This window comes from Megalops cyprinoides, chromosome 17 (assembly GCF_013368585.1).
Source record: "Megalops cyprinoides isolate fMegCyp1 chromosome 17, fMegCyp1.pri, whole genome shotgun sequence".
NCBI lineage: Eukaryota > Metazoa > Chordata > Actinopteri > Elopiformes > Megalopidae > Megalops > Megalops cyprinoides.
The window spans coordinates 4,616,556-4,634,947 of NC_050599.1; positions in this window are offsets into that span (position 1 = coordinate 4,616,556).

The window sequence follows — 18,392 nt, forward strand, 5'->3', positions numbered from 1 at the left end:
CTGAGAGTTTGCTCAGTTTCTGTAGAACAGATCTAATTCTGCTGATGCCCTGTACAGAAATCTGATTTGACTTGGCTTTGCCAGAGAGATTGAGATTGGCACAATCGCACGGATGAGCTAATCTCAGAACAGATCAACTCACGGAGAGGCTCTGCAAAATTCAACATTGCAGTGTCTGCTTTAGCTGCATCGATCTCAAGAAAACTCCAGCTCTCCTCTGACAAAGCTACAAGGATTAATGCAAGCTACCTTCAGTATTGTGAATTTCTCCGCTACAGGGACACTTGGGGAAAAAAAAAAGCTGCGTTGCTTTTACCTCAATGCTTTAAAATCGCACAAAAGCATGCAGAGGTAATATTTGCTAGCTCTGTGGTAAGCACCTAGAAAACAAGATTTAGTTGCAGTTGGCAGAGTCAGTGCTTGTTTATTCGGTTTTGTATGGAATGTGAAACATGTTGTTTGCCCTGAGAATCCGATGGCACCTGGTGAATGAACTGCAACAGATAACAATAAAAACATCTCTCTTCATTTCTCCGTTTAGAGGCATCTCTAAGGCCTTTCTGTGCATGCTGGTTTTTCTTTTTTGAAAGATGCTGTAAAACGTCACATTCTTTTATATTATATTAAGAAATATAGAAGGGATTGTGCATAAAATTCATGCATCTATGATCACTGCCATTGCAATATTATATTATACACCTTTGGCAGTATCCTCACCTGTCATATGTATTCATAATTTTTCACAAAAGCCTCTTATGGCAGCGTCATGGCAGAAAATACAGTCTGTTATATCAAGTGTCACAAGATTCTAATAGTGTTTATGAATGCTGTTATTGAGCATTGTGCAGCACCATGGAATTATTAATTGCAACATTAAACTCAATCTGTAGACCAAATTCATAAACTGTCTTGATATTAATTCAGCTTCCACACTAATTGAATTATATCTCCTGATGGTAAAGAATTCTAGATTTGATGTCGCTTACATTCCTCAGATTGGTCCTTCAACCCTGTCATGCTGATCACCTGAGAAGTCTTTGCTGGCAGGTATGTGTCCTGGTGTGAACAGACCAGGCACGGTTTAAGAATGGCCACAGGCCACAAAATATTTGTAACAAACGGCAAACTCACTGTTTTTTATATGCACCAGCAGAGTGGAATGTGGACATAGTAGTAGGTGAGATATAATCCAACCCAAAGGAGGTGTGGGTGGGGGAATGCCAGTCCTTGGGGGGGGAGTAAATACTCATGCAGTCATTTAAACAGCGCAGCTGCAGGTGCCGTGACCAGCCCAGTCCCTCCCGAGTGTGCTGATTACACAGCTTGACAGCATCTTAAAGGTAATTACTTCCCGTACTCACCCAAACCACCGCGGCTTCTCGGGGTGGATTAGCCGCTGTCAGTCGAGATACTCTCAGAGATTAATAGAGGCTTAGAGCCGCGGTGTTTAAAATGGTGGGCCACCGCAGAGGAAGTTGGTTGGGATCTGTGACGAGTGCTGTTGCGTCCCTTAAACTGCGTATCTGAGCATCTTAACTCTACATTTGCTACCTCTATATTTACTACAGGGGTGTCAGTGTAGCACTGTGGTAAGGAGAAGGGCTTGTAAGCAAAAGGTTGCTGGTTTGATTCCCTGCTGGGGCACTGCTGCTGTACCCTTGGACAAAGCACTTAACCCACAACTGCCGCAGTAAATATCCAGCTGTGTAAATGGATAAAATGTAAAAAAACTGTAACCTGCGTAAGTTGCTCTGGATAAGAGCATCTGCTAAATGCCAATAACATAATGTAATATTAATGTAGCTGACATACTAGCTGCCTTGTTTTTCCCAAAGCTAGTTCCCTACTGGCTTATGGAGCACCATCGATGCAGTTTGTGAAGACCTTCATCATGGCGATAAGAACAGTCTGTACTGTCTGGAGAAAGTATGGCAACTTTCTATTATTTGCTTTCTGAAACAGATGGTGGCTGGACGTAAATGAACCTCTTTGGCCAATGTCACAACGAAGCACAGCAGGAAAGCGAATTTTTTTGCAACATAGATAAAACTCCCGAGGAGAGAGGAGACCTGGCAACACTTCTTCACTATGGCTTCATCATACCTGCAGATGTGCAAAATAGGGACGTTCTTGACAAAGAAGATTCAATCCGCTTGAAAATCCAATTCATTTAGAGCTTAATTTCTGGAACGGTTAGCAGGAGAATGCAAGGCTTTTGCTGACGTATAGGTAGGGTGATCTGTCACCTGATACCGAACGCTTCCCATAAAAACATATTGTTTGCGTTCCAGTGGTGAAAATAGAATGACAAGACAGGACATTTAACCTTTGAAGGAGCAACAAATGTCTGGCTTGTTTGCTAGTTTTTCACTTCAAATAAGATAAAATCCCACATGTTTTCGTTACCCTATTTTTCACTTTTTCATCCAATCTTGTGAGATTGCTGATTTTGTTAATCCAGTGAATGTCAGATGGGTCTGGACTGGCAACAAAAAAACAAAAGATAAGGTTAATGACAAACTTGAAAAACAAAGACCTTAAAATTATTGTCTACACAATCAGTGAGAGAGAAAACAGAAGCATATCCACACATTTTGAGAGAAGTGTGAAAACAGCTTTTATTTTTTAAAAGGCATTCAAATACAAAACTATTGTACTGCCCTTCCATAAATTGAAGCTAATCAAGCACAAGGTAATTCAACTCCTGACTTGGTACATGACTTTATATAAATATAACCAAATTGGTACATGCAGTTTTAAACAGTATATGCGACCGTGCACTCTTCTGCTCTGAATAATGTTCCCACACAAACAGGCAGATTTATTCGGCTCCACATGTGTATTTACCCTGCACAAGTGTGCTGAAACTCCTAGGTAACAGGACTGTATCTATGGCAACACATACTCAAACAACCTTGGTGAGAAGCCAATTCAAGACCAAATACGGTGGTCATGGCAGTTGGTTCTGATTCATTCTGCATTGTGAAAAACAGCAAAAATATCACACAGCTTTTGGCTTTGAGTGTGCGTGCTCCATGCGGACTGTCAAACAGCGCTAAAATGCAGTGGTGTACATCCAATCCTCACAGTCTCCGATGGTTAAATCATACTTCCTCTGCACTAATAAGCCATCTTGTTTGGAATGTGCGAATGTTAGTAATCTGCCCAAATGTCCTTGCCCTGAACGCCAGGCTGTAATCATGTTTTTATTCACCGGTTCATCATCATCAGCATCACTTTTCACCCTTTTATGAACAACTATATTCATCTTTGGATTTATCGTATTCATCTTTGGAAGATCTTGTACCCGTCTGGGCATTGAATGAATGGTAAAATGGCAGTCCTTGTAAAACACAGGTCAGTAAAGGATTGAAGCATTCGATACGCAAAGATATTCTGTTCTGCTGAGACAAACAGGTTGCGATGGTAATCTTCTGGGGACATAACTTAGACAGCTGCAGACCTGCATTGGGCTTGTGTGTCTTTGCTCTCCAGCGTAACCACAATGTTGACATAAAAACCCATGAAACACTTAAAAAAAAAATGTTTAGCTCCTTGAACGCTCTAGCTATAAAAAGACCAGTAGCCTTACATTCCCCTATTTTAAACAGACGTATGTTTACACCCTCCAATTGCAAGACCACATGAAGGAGGAACTTCGAGGAGCAGCGTATGATCTGAACATCCTGTTGTTTCTCTCTGCTGTTGTTTCAGATCCCTGTCTGTGCATGGAGATTTGCGGCATTTAAAATAGCATACTAAGGAGGATCTGTAACAGAGGACACTTTCATTGGCTTGACAAACTACCTGGTCTAGATCTCAGAGGGTCAGGCTTGCATTATCTCCAAGAGTTGTACAGACAAATGTTTAATACCACACTGATTACTATTTAGTTTTTAGTACTACATTATTTGAGGTTTTACTACAGACTGCAATACCACCTGCATGTGGGTCAATATCAGATCTAATCAAAAGGGAAAGCTGATCAAGTGTAATTAGATACAGGATGCCCTGATAAATCTAATTGACAAACAAATTATGCTGATAACAAACTCAGCCTAACATTCATCAGCACTGTACATATAGCCAATACGGCCCCCATTTAATTATAAGAGGTCCAAGTGATGCAGTTGAAAGAAGCCAAAAAGAAATGATCTGTATTGTAAATCAATATATGACAATGCGTGCTGGTTTCTTGGTTCGTTGGTGTTGAGGTTAATGCAGTGCGCTCTTCTGAAGTTGAAAGTCACTTGCAAATCAGCCCAATGCACTTGAATAAAACAATAAACAGTGAACGGCCTCCACTTGACCTAAACCGCCATAACCCTTTTTCCTTATCTTTGAGTAACAAATTCATAAAACTCTCATTTGTATCAACACTCATACAATAGCATGAGTGTGGCTGTCACTGACAATGACAAAAAAAAAGTCGTGCGGGGGCTGGAAAAAAAAAACCTCTGGTTTAAAGTTGGTATTCAAAGTTCAGGAGCCGACATGCTGCGTTGAGACAGAACAGAAGCAGAAGTGCAAGGGGGGGGACAGAGTCGGGCAAAGTGGTCTGTTGCATCACCCCCCCACCCCCACCCCCCTTCACGCTTTGGTCATAAGGACAGTGCTGCTCAGATTCACGGCCGAATAAGAGGTGATTGTGCTGTATCTTTGCGTTCTGTCTCCCGTTAGGTCCGGCATTGTTCTCGCTCTCTCACAGGGGGCACGGAAGGGTTTTGGGAGAGGGGTGTGTGGCCGAAGGGTCTCACGCATCCAGTGCCTCTTTGGCTGGGCCCCGGAGGGGGTTTCCCTGACACTCTGAAAGGCCCTGTCTGCTCACATCTTGCTCTGGATTGTATAATGGAATTTAACAACGTTCAAATTCGTACTGTAACATGAAAAAATCTCATGGTACTTCCATAGAAAGGCTTCCAGCATGTTATACAGAAAGGGGTGATTTCATCTAATAAGAATTGCTATAATCCATAGTGGACAGTCCGTCTTAAATCTCTTGATCAAGGGAGGCCCTGCTTCTACCAGCGCCATGCTGTCCTGACACTGTGAACAGCACACTGTCGTGCTGCGATATTGGAGCATTGCACATTTGTAATCTCCAGCACATTACCACAAGCAGACAAGAGAAAGAACAAACATTAACCAGCAAGCCTATTCATTTGGTTCTTCCATGAACTAAATACCAGTGCATGTGTGTCTGAAAGAAATGTAAATAAGATATCCAGTTTAATACAGTCTGGTCTTTGTGCGGGGTATACAGTAGGGAGGAGGTGCATGTGCTGGTGTCATTCTTACCCTGCACTCTGATTGATGAGATGGCAGGTGTGAAGGCCTATTCAGAAACAGTCACAAAATATCCTCTCCCTCGCTTGCATGGATGTGCAATAAAATCACTCCCTACCATCAGTATTCATAAGAATATGAATAGCTCCAAAGTCTGCATTTAAATTATAAGCGTGATTAAGCAAAAAGAAAAAAAAAATCAAGCAGTTTCAATCAACTATCAGTGGCTCTACGTGTGAGATACTGCAGGAAAAAAAGAAAAAAAGCAGAGTAATCCGATCACATTTGGCTGTCTGCTGAGAGATCTGTGGAGAGTGGACCAATGCTGCCTTGGTCTGGTCAGAAATGGGATAAATGAGATGAGCTTCATCCTGACATCACACACATCAGGCTGCTAGCAGTACACAACTGCGCAGAAATGCCAGCACGTTTTCAAATTGTGATAAAATAGCTGATACATTTTTTTAATTGCACATTTATTTCTAAACTTTAAGTGTTTTATTTCACATATAAAGAAATAAACTGTTATTAATAGAATGCACGTATACTCTATTGCTTTTAGTTACTTGCCAAACACTTTCAGATGTATAAATCCATCCCGAAGCTTTTGGTCAAGATTACATTTTTTACTACACGAAGAACATACCTGCACCTTTAAGAGTCTGAAGAATCGTGCATGAAATCCTCTGCAAACTGGATTGATTTTTGCAAGTGTATTTAATTAAAAAATCAAGCTTATTGACTTTTCCTATGCATATTTAACTTCCACATAATGTACACAGGGACAGTTACAGGAAACATACTGTCAAACCTTTTACATGCATATGGTACCAACTGCACAGCAAACATATCCACACCTCCTGGTGTTAATCAATATGCAGATATCTTTGCTAACAGTAATTATACAATTCTGTTATACAGCAGACTCTTTACAGAATGACCCACAGTGACCCTTAGTTCCCCTGCCTTATCCCTCTCCCTCCAATCCACTGTAATACATCACAATATTGTCACTTAGCAGATGCTCTTATCCAGAGCAACTTGCATAGGTTACAGTTTTATCCATTTATACAGCTGGACATTTACTGAGGCAGTTGTGGGTGAAGTACCTTGCCCAAGGGTACAGTAGCAGTGCCCCAACAGGGAATCAAACCAGCAACCTTTTGGTTACCAGTCCTGTTCCTTACCGCTACACCACACCGCTGCCCACTGGGGAAGTGTTGTGTAATTATGTTAGTAGACAGTGTATATACAGTGTACACATTACTACACAGTACTTGAGTACAGACTCTTTCATCACATATACAGCAACCAAAAACTATGTATGTATGTACTTATACATGTGTAACACATGTGTTACTAGAAGTGTGTAACAGTGCTGACTGTGTAGGCACAAACCTATAAAAGGATATGTGTAACAGTACTGCCATTGACTTCTACACAGGAACTGTCAATCTACAAGTGTGTAATCTGGGGGTTACTCAATGTATCTATATGTTTGCAAGTGCATTAAGGTGCCTTAAAGTAAAGTTGGACCCTTAATACAGCTTTTGTATTTTGTAGTAGATTACACACCTTAGACTGTGCAGAGAATATCTGCAAGAAGGCATCTATGTGCATGCATGACTTCTCCACTTCTGTGTATGAAGGAACACTAAGTAATGATGGGGAATTACATTTATATTTGAATTGTTTATGAATCCTAAAGTGCTTCACAGTGAGGGGGAGAGGAAGAGAATCACCTGAGATATCACCACTGTGTGGCACCCACCTGAGTGATGCACGACCATTTCACACCAGAATGCTCACCGCCCACCGGAGGAGGCGAAGGAGGGGTTTATTTATCCGGTTATACTGGGGGCCTTCACTAAACAGTAGTGTCTCCTGGAACAGAGCTGCACAGGGGTGTTGGTGCTGTTGTCTGGGACAGAGGGAAGACTGCTCCCTACTGGTCCACCAATGCCACTTCCAACAGTAACCCGATTTGCCCAGGAAATCTACCAAAACCAAGCTTAACCAAACCCAATCCCTCTTAGCGTCCCCCCTTAGGCAGGAGTGGCCTGTATGGTGGGAAGATTACTGACTGATACTGTATGGCAAAAGACCACTTGGTAGCTGTTGTGCAGTCACCCTTAGGAATCCGCTCTGAATCAGAATTCTTTGTGACACGCAGGGCTATGGTACAACATGCATGTTGTCATGCTACTGACAGATGAGTCAGGCGCTCAGTGAGATGGTGAGCTCAGCTCCGGTGTGTGCGCGAGGCACTGATGAGCGTTACCGTGGAGATCATCTTACCATGGCGATCTGCTGCTGAACTGAGGCACACATTGCAGGCAAACAGATGGGGTTTATTATGACTTTGTAAACAGGCGCTTATTGAATTTGAATCACAGTGATATGATTTTTTTTTCCATCCCCAAAGGTAGTGACAGCTGTAAGTTAAGAAACGGGCAATAAAACTGCGGGCTAAAATGTTAAAAATACATACTCAGTACTTTAAAAACCGTACTTCAACATGAGTGCGTGGATGACGGACCACATACTACAGGAAAAATGTCCATCTTCATTATCTGTATTTTAGACACATTCCTTACAAATTTGGTTAATATTCACCAAAGCATTGAAACATGATCACTGACATCTCAACAGCCAGAAAAAAATTATGTGTAGCGCTTATCTTATGAGGATGAATTCTACACAGATACTGTTCCTGATACTTCACTGAGAGGAAACGAGTACTGCGTCCCGGACAGCTCAGATCCACTTTGCTTTGGTGCTGAAGTGAAACCCGACAGTCTTCAGGAGAAGACAAGGATGAGCCGGTACTCAGCGGCCATGCGGTGTAAGCCGAGCTGTCAGAGGATGGAGCGCCGTGGCGATCAGAGCCGGCACCTCCACATCACTCCTCTCAAAGGCTTCTCCTTAATCAGCGGTTTTCCTCTCCTCGGGGTGTCTGTGGCTTTCACTTCATTTTCGGGGCTCTATTAAACACACCCCCCCTCCCTTTCCCCCCAATCCTCCCCCTGCTTCCCAATTTCTCCATTCAGCCAGCAACAGCCAGTGATATGAACTTGAACCGAGCATGGTGCGCGTAATTAAAGTGTGGCTCCCCTGTCCTGTGGTGCTAAGCTTGTCCACAGTCACAGAGTGCTCAGCACAGAGCCAGGGAATGAGACCTGTCTGCAGGCCTCCAACCCTGTCCTTCCCATGGGAGCTTTGCCTGGGTGAGCGGTGTGTTAGCATGAAAACAAACTGGGTGATTGGAGGGACAGGAGTCATGAGCTCACACACAGACCAGGGATGCCATTGTCCACACAGGCATTCCCTTCAACCTCCTACACGGGTGTTGTTTGGGAAAGTGTTTACGGACTCGTCGTTACTGTATGTTTGTGTTGGACAGTGGAGATGTGGAAGTCCTCTGACACTGTAGTCCCCATACCCCCCCCCCACCCCACCCCCACCCCACACCAGGAAACAAGGGTGAGAAGGTTAACGGCAACATGCTGTGTGACTGGGCCACAGTGCTCTTCCATTAAAGTCCCTCTCCGAGAGCAACACTAATAAAGAGTCCCTTTGGTAACCAAAGCAGTGATTGGCAGATTTAAAAGGTCTTTGTTTTGTTATTTTTTCTCTTTGATGCAGTAGTGAGCACTTTACTGCTTTGATGGTGTGCTGTACTGCTGTGGCTTTCTTGTTTGATCAGTAAACTACACAAACTCATGGCTACATGGTCCAAAACCTCAGTCAGCATCTGGATTTCCTTTCCCTGGATATCTCGATTGCCCCCTCCCGAGAGTTCCATCCGTGTCAGAATAGCATCGCTCACCACAGGACTATCGCCAGGTGCTTGTGATTTAATTCATTCCATACTTCCTCGTATCGTGTTCCATCACATCACTGCCTCACCTGGACATTTCCATCCACATGACATCATCCATTATCTGCAAGACATGACATCATCGATCATTGTGATATTCTCTAAAGTGCTGTAAGGGAGAGATAAGGGCTTCGTCAGTCCACATTTTCTTGCTGCCAAAGATCTGTTACACAGAACTATTACGCAGTAATATAAGTCCATTATTAAGTCAACTGTAATCCCAGACATAGGAACTCAGGAAGAGCATTTGGCAGGAGGTATCAAACATTTATAAACCGGTTTCATGAGGGCCAGTGGCTTAGTGTGTGCTTGCTGCTAGGGGTGCACTTAAAATACCTATTAACCTTTTTCTTCAGAAAGCTTACAAGCAGTCATATTCCTATTATGTATGCAGATAGGGTAAATGAAACTCTTGAGGTTACCCAATGATAATGTGTTTTCGGAGAACAGCCCCGGTTTCCCGTTAAAGATGCGTATTAAAACCCGAATCATTTCACCCTGCAGGACAGGGGTCCACTACCCGTGAAAAAGAGTGTCTGCGGCTGGTGTTTGAATGCACAGCTGCGAAGAGCATCAAGTCGGAGGGTTAAACGCGTTCAAAACAAAACACAAAGCCACCATTGATTCGCTTGACCCTTTGAACCCCAGGCCCGTAAAAGAGAGATCTCTTTCTCTCATCCCCTGGAACGTAATTTATGTCCCAATATTGTGTGAGATGGCTATTTGTTCTCAAAAATATATGTCAGGTGTCCTTGGCCATATAAAAAAGCGTGGAGGTTGGAATTTAATCATTTGTACGCATCTCCACTCTTCAGCTAATGATATACTTGAAAGGGACCTGAAGCTGCTGTCTCAAACAGCACACCAACCCTACCCTTACTATTATACTTTGATATGTATAAAAAAATAGGAAGATTCTAGGAATCTGAAAAAAAAAAGATTATGGAAAAACAAGTGTTTAAAACAAATATTTAAAATGTAAACACAGAGTATTCCAACTGCAACAACAGATTTTAACAGAAAAAATACTAATCAACATTAGGAAATATGCCTCACTGAAGTTCAATTAAAAAAATCAAAGCCGTCTGCAAAGTTAAATGAATGAGATCACAGAAATAAGGTACCCTAATCAGAAAGCTGATCTGAATGACGTATTTTCCCAGAAATCAGTTTAATTATATTGGCTGCAGAAAGCTATCCGCAGAGATTGTATTACTCTTTTGACAATGTGTCATAGCCATAACGTTATCTTCGTGTCGTGAGGGTGAACTGACACTAGTAAGCTGGTCAGTGTTGTCTGCAAGCACAACTTTCATTTATCTGTATTCAGCTAAATCCATGACAGATAAATAACAAGTTTGTTATTATTGGCATTTTTTTTTGAGTATTTGCAACACTATTAAGACATAATATCTAGATATTAAATGAAATACCTCAGCCCTCCACATGAGGTCAGATCAATGAAAATGTATGTTGTCTGTCATGTAAATCAGACTAGTGTAGCTCCGGATTCCACCAGATGGAGAGTTGTATTGTTAACTAGCTAGACCTTTACACTGTTTAGTCAATATCCATTGAGGAACAGCTTGCAAATTTATTACCGGAGAATACAACAGTTGTGCAGAGCGTGTGTGTGAGGCACTGCTGTTGTACCCTTGGGCAAGGTACTTAACCCTCCATTGACTCAGTAAATATCCACCTGTATGAATGGATAAAACCATAACCTATGTGAGTCACTCTGAATAAGAGTGTCTGCTAAGTGACAGTAATATAATGTGAGTTGTGGGTCAGGAGCTCAAGGGGGTGAAGATCTGCATAAATAGAGCAGGACAGAATTTTGAGGAAATTTGTTGGAAGACCTGAAGGCCTTTAGGGTAAAGAAGCTGTTTGCTAATTCAGTGCTAATTCAGTTTGTCTTATTTCCATTCATATGGGCCATGTGCCCATGATCTAGATGTTATTGATCTGTAAATAAAATTTAAAGGAATGTTTTTGTTCTGGGAATTAATTTCATTCTTTCTTTCTTTAATTTTTTTTTTTGGTCCCTGGGAAAATTTTTGCTTATTTCCAGGGACTTTAAATAAAAGTGAAAACATGATTGCCATGATCATGGCATGATAACATGTTAGTGTTAGAATTGAATGCCCACTGCAAACTAACAGTTTCAGTTGACAACTAAATAGGCAGTTCACAACTCTACAGTATCTTGCATAGTAAGGCTTATGTACTTATGGTGTATTGTTGTAAAGTTATGGTTTTTAATTTGTTCAACTGTGATATTAAAATAACATATAAGGTCTATTCTCTACAACTTTCTTAGATTTAGAAGTGATTCTCAAGTCAAAGCATTAAGAGAAAAGAAAGAGAGCACATTCTGATGAGACTATTTTTTTATCAAATTCATTTTGCACAGTTCATTCTCCTTTTTTGACTTTGTGAACCTTAAAACATGATTCAACACATGATGTGTTCATAATTTATTTACTAATTTTGAGCTGGTTGACTTTGTGTCATGACTGACGGAAGCAGAGATCATAAGGGTGACGTTCATCATCTGTGAAACACGACTGTAATAATTATGTAATGAAACATCCCACTGAGAGTTTTGCATACCGCTGTGTGTAGGTGTACAGCATGCTCCAAACACACATTTTATAATATCAGTAAACTATTTCACTCTCCCTGCCATGAGATGCTTTTGATTAATGTTTTTAATATGAATGAAAATATGTGTGAAATGCCATCAACGGCTTCATTATTGTACGCTGACATATTATAATACACTTGGTATGATATACAGATATTAAAAATAATGAAAAGAGACTCCCTTGTGGCTCATTCTGTTAAACAGCTGGTTCCAAGTACAGAAGTACAGACAGCAATACAGCTGAAGACTTGAATTGCAACTTCGAGTCTGGGCTGTGTCATTGTCTGACAATGACTGAGAATCTGCATTCGCAGGACATAATTGGATCTGTTTTGCTAGGGTTTGGGTGGGTTATACCGTCCACATATTGCACCCCACAGTATTACCTGATTCGTCAGGTTCTCAGATGATGTCAGCTGGAGATGTTCCTATCCTCTATTCAGTGTTTGCCCTCTTGTGGTGCATTATGGGACTTGTAGTGCAAAAAGCATCTGTTGTCTAAATGTCAGTTCAGATTGTTAGTCAGGTTGTCAAATCACTAGCCAGCTGACAGACTAAAATTAAGTGTTATTACAGTTAAGGACTAAACACTTGACAAAATGCCTTTTTATTTACACTGCATTTTTTTAGTCGGTCCTCTATGCATTCCTTTCAATCAATGACACACAGAGTCAGCGGTGAAATAATCATCATAATCCATACAAATGGGGACAGGTCATGATGCTGTACAGGACAGATTTGCTGATGCAGTGTTTGGAGGGAGTATCGAATGACTATTTGGGCAAGGGGATACCTTTCCTCTTTGCCATGTGATTCATGGCTTTGAAGTGAATGGAATGTAAGTTTTGCGGGGAGAAATCCTAAACATGTGTTTATCATTATTGGTTCTGGGAGGTGTGCCAGGCACCAGGCCGTTGAGCCGTTGAGTGGGCCTTGTTTCCCTGTTCCTCTCCTCTCTGCTTATACAGAGCAAAGCCATCCTCCCCAGACCCAGAGGAAGAGCTGATTTAGGAGGCTGAGAAGAGGGCTGTCAGAGGCAAAGGCTTGGTCACAGGCTCTTGGTTTTGGGGCTGGGAGTCCTCTCCCCTCCTCTCCTCTCCTTTCCTCTTCTCTCCTCTCCTCTCTGTTTCTGCAGAGCAAAGCCAGCCTCCTCAGATCCAGAAGAAGAGCTGATTTAAGAGGCTGAGGAGAGGGCTGTCAGAGGCAGAGGCTTGATCACAGGCTCTTGGTTTTGGGGCTCCCTTTCAGCTGGTCTGTGTCTGGGTCTGTGCCCATGGTCTCGGTCTGGGTCTTGGTCCCTTCAAAGTGGCTTTGAATGAAACCGCAGCTTGTTTAGATGTGAACTGATTGCTCTCCCATATTGTCATTGTCAGAAAGAGTAAGCCAGTTATAACTGTACTGTAAACATATAAGCAGGATTCATGTGCCGAGAGAAGCCAGACCTTTTAAGTAGAATTCCTTGTTGTCTGTAGAAAAACAAAATAGGCATTCTTGGATGACCCATTTGACATAACCACAGCTATGATCATACACTGTTGTGTGTCTTTTTTTCAGCTATACTATAATAAGCTATATACTATACTATAATAAGCACAAAACAAAATGAACCCAACAACCAACGTTTCATGTAATGTTTCTTGTTATGTCATCACCTGTCCCTGTTCCAGTGCTTACTTTTTAGCGAAACTGAAAGCCGTGAAGTCAGCAGTTGTGTAGAGACAGGTGGCAGTACTTATCCATGTACCAGTTTGGCACGGACCCAGTCTACAGCAGAACATACTTCTTACGTCCAGGTTTGCATCAAAATCAAGGCTGGATCTTAAGTAAACACGACACAAGGGACGGGCAGTCATGGACAGTATGTTTGAACTTTAAAATCATTTATAAATCTGCCTTGCAAGGGCCATTGGCTTTGTGTGGGCTTGATGTGTAAGCTCATTTTCCTGTTCTTGACAAAAAAGAGAATCATTTTGAAACGGTAGTGGGACATACACTTTCAATGGTCAGTGTGTGAAGTTATCAACTGGCACAGCCTCACAGAGCACCCATTGGTGGGAGTTATTGTCTGTCAGAGCGCTGGAGGCCTGTTGAAAATCCCGTTGTTTTTAACTCGGGAGCACAGCCATGCAGGAGGCAGCAGCAAGACAGGACGTAGGATGTGTTCAAGATAAACAGCCTCAACCCCCCCCCCCCCCCCCCAGTTCAGCACTTGTCACCCTCAGTCAGTGTGGCAGGGACGCTGGTGTCTCTAGCTGGAAGCTCTCACGCCACTACTCATTCAAATCCTGTGTGCTCAGATCTCCGGCTTCCTGCAAGGGGCCCCCCTCACATTAGGCTCGCGTTATGGCCGAACACCCCCGAAAGTACGCCGAGAAACGCCCCCTCCGTCACACCACGGATTCTCTCCGCATGTCTGTCGCTGTATCTGTCTGCCCCGAAGGGATTGTTTGAACATGTGGTGATTCAGCCGCAAGGCCCTGCCTCACTGCATATTCCTAAGGGACACTCTGCTGGCCGGTGCTGCAATTCCCTCTCTAAGTCACCAACAATGCGCTGTGAACGCTGTACAAAATCCCTCTGAGTAAACCACACCGGCTCAGCTCAGGCATTGCGTCCCTCACCTGTGCCTCCTGGTACACGCTGCCCCGCGTTGCTATGGGCGGGCCTTCTCATTCCTCTTGGAAGCGCGCCCGGTCGCTTGGAAAGGGAGAGCGAGGCCACCTAAGAGCTTCATCAAGGTGTTTGCGCTTTGATAGGGAATTTCACTCCCACGCTGTGCGGCTTTTGTCTCCAAGCTAAATATCTGGCATGGCGACAGTATAAACGGGAGCCATGTGTTTTCCACATCTCTGTCTCTGTAAGCGGCGACCGAGTCCTTTCGCACCAAGGTGACCGCAGGCACTGCGGTCGGGAGCATAATGAGTAATTATTAAACAATCATTCCGTTCCATGACTCCGACAGTTAGAATTAGTCATCCAGGTAACTACTTCAAAGCGGCATGATTAGCATAACATGCCACTCTGCAGATTGCTATCTACATTTATTTCAGATGTACTTCCTTGTGAATGGATTACATTTTTTTTTCCTTTGATTTGTTTTCAAATCACAGTCTTCCAGAGAATTTTACGTAATATTTATTTGGAATTCTTGTTTTATCTACAAATTGAGGGTTTCCTGTTACATTAACTGTCAGTTACTCAAAAAGAAATAATTAGGGAAACCTTACGATGCATTGTTCATTTAATAAGGTTTTCCACAGGCATTGAAAAAAAGATTTAGAATAAGGTCAAAAGTGATGCTCAAATTAGTTCTCACAGTTATTAGGAATAATGGTGTTCAGACCACCGCATAAATGTAGGTTACCTCTCTCTACATTAATAGCACCGGTGTGGATGGGATGGTTTCGCACCCAGGCACATGCACAAGCAATGTGTGGGAAAGGCAGGAATTACGATACCCCACAGCAATTTGTTTGGTTGCCTGGATGCGAGCAGTTTGCATGGGGATTTCACATGCAACAGGCCGGACGTATGAGTATTGCCAATGCTCATCACAGCAAGATAATGTGTTTGCACACTGATGGAAAAGACCTTTAACGGCTGCATTTGTAGTCACAGGCTACATTCTATGTTTCATTCTATGTGTACACACACATACACAGAGAAAGACAGATGGAATGTAACTCTATAGAATTTTACATTTGTTAGTGCATAAATAAGAAGAACCACTGAGTAAAAAGGCTTGCATTCATTTTCAAGATGCGGTAACCAATATATCATCGGTTATAAAGAAACATACATCGAAAACATCATACTTGAGAAACAGGACGATGAGCATTGAATTGACAGCGGCAGCAGAGCGAACAGACAGCTCATGAACTCATTTAAGGGCACTCTTGACATCAGGGCTGGAGCAGTGTGAGTTACCGTGAGAATGCCTCTTTTAAAAGAGGGGAACAAGGCTGAAATACAGACTTTCCCTCGGCATCAAAGTATTAAAAATGCTAAATATATATGATATATAAGTTCCAAAGACTTTTCTTTAAATTTAGGTCGGCACGTCCCCTGCAGTCCGTCTCGGCTGCTCTGCTGTAAGTTACAGGAGCCAGCATTGCATAAGACTGTCACTCCACATCTCCGCTAACCCACTGAAACCCCGGTGCCCTGACTGCCAGGCCCTCGGCGGAGAAGGGAAGGCGCTCTGCTCCCAGCCACATACGGGTGTCTGATGGAGAGAGCCTGGAAGCTACAGACTGCAGCTGAGTCACCGGGCGAGGGGGGGGGGGGGGCAGAGAGGAACCCGGGGAGGGGGGTGAGGGAGGCCAGAGAGGAGGCCAGGAGTGAGGTGAAGGAGGAGGCCAGCAAGGAGGCTAAGGAGGTGAGGGAGGCAAGGGACGAGGTGAGGGAGGAGGCGTGGGAGGAGGCCAGGGAGGAGGCCTGGGGGGCCGCAGCCAGTGAAGCATGCCACGGCACGCACAGCTCGCCGGGTCATTGATCGGCATCGATTGATACAGACGCAGCGCCCCTGCGCAGATTTGGCGTGGAGCGGAGAGAGGGGCGGAAGGGGGCCCGCTTTAAAACCTCTCCTCATATTTTCAACACTGTGAGAAATCGTCATGTGGGAACGCGGCCCTTGCAGGGCGTCTGATTTACTCCCATTCTTTTCCACGCTCCATAAATCTGAGTGCTACGCTTGTCGGCGTTGAAACATTGCAACCTTTAACATTATGTTTCATTTAAAGCACACCAGTCCGTCGCTCCGCTCGGTCTCACAGGCTACCCCCCCCCCCCCAAAGCGAAATTGTTAGTCATTTTTGTGGCTTTCCTTTTAAGTAAATAATGGTCGTGCTGGAATGCTTACATTTCCAATCTTGTAAGTCAACATTAAAACTAAGAGCTGAGTCAGGGTTAACCAAACTCTCACAGTAGAACACAGAGGAATGAAAGTTCCAGCTGAAGAGGGGGGGGGGGTGACACTAGGCTAGTAGATGACCCTCTCTAATCCACACCAGACACCCCAGTCCCCAGCGCTGAGGTAATCCTCAGTGGACGTGTGGGTGGAGCTGCCCCGCCAGCGTTCCCTTGGACACCCCGAACCCCAGGACTCTGCCCGGCCCGAGAGAAGAATGGTGTTTACGTAATTTGTAAACACTCGTGTGAGGGGCGGCATTGTCACTTAAAGAACACTCCGTGAACACAGGAGGGAAACAGAGGGCAAGGACTGCACGCGAAACGGGCGGGTCAAAACTCACATCTAAACAGTCTCTAGAAAACGTCGCCATCAGTATAAATCTGAAGTGCAGCCACCACAAAAAGCCATGAAGCAGCAGTAACCAGCAGAAGAATGTAGATAAACACCTCATCTTTCCAGATCATTGTTTTATGAAACTGGCACACCCAAAGTGGTCTGGAAAACAAACACGTGTTGTGTTTCTCTTAACTCTGCGATACAAGCGGCACGAGAAACAGTATAACTCTGTGGTCTAGAGTACATATAATTCAGTTTTTTTCACCGTATGTTTGCTACTAACCGCTGTGTTTTGCAGGTAGCATGTTGATCTGTATTGCATCTTACTATGCCACTTTTTTGGAGGCCACATCCTCTTCAGATGAACTTTTGCAATTTCTTACTCTAAAGGGACAGAAAAAAATACTGAAAAATAGAGGCTTTTATTTTCAAAAGAAGCAAGAATTTTGCTCTTAATTTTATGTTATTAACTCCCTTGTTTCCATATGCCATTTGAACGTTTTAAATTCAACACACATAAAACGTGGATGTGAATATCAATATATCTAGATAAGAATATTACTGCGCATTAGTGCGTAAAGTATGGAAAATATTGAGTTAACAGCTTGCATTGCATTGTAGTTTTTAAGGTGTGGTGTCCACAGCATAATTAACAAGAACAAAGAAATATCAGCTGTAATTGACAAACCCAAGACTGAAAGTTGGAGGAACCTGTCTAAGAAGGGAGAGCAGTACTTAGAGATGATATACGTTGTTCTATTAATGTGCTAAACGAACCATTCAAAAACCTGCCAGATCGTATAAACTCACGTACCATCAACACGCCAGGAGCCCACCGTGCAGGGACCACCGGCACTCAGAAGCATTCAGCGGGTGGATACTTTCATGTGGCTGAACGTGATTTAAAATAATCCACAATCAAGCAAAACTCTCTCTCACATAGTACATAATATGGGAATTTGACCCATATTGTGTTACAGGTAGCAGTAAGATAACGTCTAAGGCTATCCTACAAGTTGTAGGGTTCATTTGCTGTGAAAACCTGTAAAATCTCCTATGGCTTGGGTGATGAGTGGAGGATGGCTTCCTGCTATCTTAATAACATTACAAGGGTGATTTTTGGCTATTTTGTCCCATTATTTCCTGTCATAGACAAGCAGTGAAATGGCTATATCTTATTCCTAGTGGCCTACTTAGGTGTGATATTCAAGTAAATCCAACCGATCCAATTGAACAATGAATGCCCAACATACGCACTTCCACGTTAGGAGTCGGCCTAGATCTTTGATCAAGCAATCTTATGCACGTCTGTTACCCAACGCGCCCCACCC